General features: G+C 35.8%; 1 long non-coding RNA gene across 1 annotated transcript; it reads right to left on the bottom strand.

Moving 5' to 3' along the window:
* Positions 1,159 to 3,045, bottom strand: LOC107626810. Its single transcript, XR_002357074.1, has 3 exons — positions 2,976 to 3,045; positions 1,629 to 1,874; positions 1,159 to 1,356 (listed from the first exon to the last, which is right to left on the bottom strand). It is a non-coding gene; the product is annotated as an uncharacterized LOC107626810 (long non-coding RNA).

Raw genomic sequence — 3,311 nt, 5'->3', positions numbered from 1 at the left:
GAACAATATATGAAACACTAAACCTTTATCAATGATGAAAATACCCCACCACAAACAAATAGAAAGCCAACTAAACCCTTGAAAATCAAGTTATGATTGTCGAAAAAAAAATAAGGGCACTGTGTACTCACCTCAATAACAACAACAATGGTGTTTCCTCAATAACGGCACTGTGAACTCCACGGCGACACTAGCAGTCCCGCAAAACTGTTGAACTCGAAAACCTTAAACCACCACACTAAGCCTTCACCATTGTCAGAAGAAGAGGGAGTCTAAGTGTTTCAGTGTTGGAGAAAGGAAGGAAAAGATTGTGAGTGATCAAAATCCATATGGCTCTAACGTTTTGTTTTCTTCATTCATGTAAAACGGTGACGTTTTACTTTCGTTAGGGTTAACATCCACCGTGGCAGTCACTTGCCAGATCAGCATTCCGATTTGCTGACTCAGGCCGGAAATAGGTTTCAGAACTTTTATGGTGCCCGGAGTTCAATCTCGAAGACTAAAATGGTGCAATTGGAAACTCATGGATGAAATTGGTGCAGGGACCCAATCTGAGGGACCATTTTAGGGATTTAGTCCTATTGTTAATTTGGCGGATTAAATTTTTTTTGTAGCAAGCCAGTTAAAAATTTGGACCATACTTAAATTTGGACTTAAATAAGTCCCTGCTTTTTATTGCTATAGTTGATTAATTATTATAGTTTGTTATTTATAACTTAGCTTTATCAATCATCCGTGACCAAAGAAAGAAGAAAAAAAATACAAATAGTCACCTTTGATTATTTTAATCAAAGATAAAATAAAATAAAATATTAAAAAAAATAAAAATCTGATTTTAGAAAATTACATTAATTATGTGATATAATAAAATATGGTGATAATAAATCATTCAAATTAGACTTATTTTAATTTCAAGGTATGTAACATTAATTAAATTTTATTAGTTATTTGTTCACTGAAATTTTGGGGTTTGGAAACCAGATATAATTAAATAAATAAAAAGAATTAAAAAATATATTTTTTATAATTCAATAAAAGATTGGTTATCCACTAAGATCTATCATCGTAACGTAATAAGAAGGTCACTTATGTCATATATATTAGAGATAGAAAATTTTCAAACATTAAATAATATTTAAGAGATGAAATAAAAAAAAAGGCAGAGAATGATATAATAATTATAAATGGTTAGTTACCCTAAAAGAGATGGATTTGACGACGATATTATCAGCCATGGATTGGAACGTAGGGCTCTGAGCGGTTGTATTATGGTCACCCCATTCAACCCACGTTTTCTTCTTTCCAGTTCCCTTCAATATTATGTATGGTTTATCACTTGGAATCGTCACTTTCTCCCTATAACACCAAATTTCTTAAGTCAAATTAAATAAAAGAGTTACATGCCACAACTCAAAATAATAGTAAATAAGACTCGGTCTAAAAATATTATTATTTACATAAAAATATTATGTGAAAATAACAGTGAATTAGGTAGAAACTCAATGGCAGTTAATTGCACCTGAATTTTCACTTATAGTTGTTATTTTCACATAAAACATTTGAAGTGAATAGTTATCTAGAAAAAGTTACTATTTCTTTACAGAGCAAAAGAATATTGAATTTATTACCTGTAAATACCAGCCTTGACATTGATTGAAACCCAATACTTATTGTTGGAAGGGACAAAATCAATGGCAGATTGAATTGTAGAGAAGTTGCCATGTTCGAAAGAATCGACAATAATTTTGCTGAATGGAAGGATTTTGTCTCCAACAGTTCGGTAATACTATGCATTAACAACTCCTGAATTTAGTAGCACAAACACAACTCCACCAACGAACAAGAAATAGCAACATCGTCAATTAATTCAACACCTGTGTTAATAGTTGGGATCAAATTCAAGTTTTTTTTTTTTATATAGATATAAGAAGCAGAAAAAGTAACACTACATGCAAGAGGAAGAGGTGACAACAATATATTTGGCAGTGGAATTAAGGAATAATGAAGTGATGATTGTGTATTTATGGACACAAGTTTCTCTGTGTGTGTAAGGTCCCACGTCGGTTGGGGAGGAGAACGAAGCATGCCTTATAAGGGTGTGGATACCTCTCCCTAACATGACGCATTTTGACGAGTGAGTGTGGGGGGTTTCAGCTATCATCCCTATCGTCAAAGGCAAAACCGTGAGGCCTTGTGTGCAAAAGCGGACAATATCGTGCTAGCGGGTGGTTTGGGCTATTACAAATGGTATCAGAGCCAGAGCCCAGATCGATGTGCCAGCGAGGGCGCTGGGCTCCCTTAGGGGGGTGGATTGTAAGGTCCCACATCGGTTCGGGGGGGGGGGACGAAGCATGCAAGGTCCCACATCGGTTCGGGAGGGAAACGAAGCATGCCTTATAAGGGTGTGGATACCTCTCCCTATCATGACGCGTTTTGATGAGTGAGTGTGGGGGGCTTCGGTTACCCTATCGTCAAAGACAAAACCGTGAGGCCTTGTGTGCCAAAGCGAACAATATCGTGTGTGGGACTTTACAATCCACCCCCCTAAGGGAGCCTAGCGCCCTCACTGGCACATCGATCCGGACTCCGGCTCTGATACCATCTGTAACAGCCCCGACCACCCACTAGCACGATATTGTCCGCTTTGGCACACTAGGCCTCACGGTTTTGTCTTTGACGATAGGGATGATAGTCGATACCCCCCACACTCACTCGTCAAAACGCGTCATGCTAGGGAGAGGTATCCACACCCTTATAAGGCATGCTTCGTTTCTCTCCCCAACCGATGTGGGACCTTACAGTGTGGATTTTGGAGGGAACGTTTTATTTTTCAATTTAACATGTAAGTTTTTTTGTATTAGAAACAATTTTATTCCGAGTGTATGAAATTTTATAGGAGGTTTAATAAAAAGAATGATACAACACAACCTAGACCAGAGGTATGAAGATTAAAAGAGACTAGCACACAGAATTACCTTAGTGTTTGATCCTTCAGATTTCTTTATATAACAAGCGAAGCAAATCACTCACCTCACTTTTTCACACTAAAAAAACGTGCATAAAGCAATGAAAATTTTATTCATCAAAGTTGTCTAAGTTGTCTCACCAAAGCTGTTTAAATAGGCTCATAAGAAACTAACTAAAAGATAAGATAAAATAACTTAATTTAACTCTTCTAAAGATAAGATAAGATAACTTAATTTAATTCTTCTAAAAATAAGATAACTAATTTAAATCATATTTGATCTTATTAGATTAGATTATATTTGATTTAAATTTAAAATTCTTAAAAATACTACTAAACAAATCAG

This window comes from Arachis ipaensis, chromosome B02 (genome assembly GCF_000816755.2).
Source record: "Arachis ipaensis cultivar K30076 chromosome B02, Araip1.1, whole genome shotgun sequence".
Taxonomy (NCBI): Eukaryota; Viridiplantae; Streptophyta; class Magnoliopsida; order Fabales; family Fabaceae; genus Arachis; species Arachis ipaensis.
Note: the sequence above shows the minus strand (reverse complement) of the source record. Positions and strands in the feature narration are given on the sequence as shown.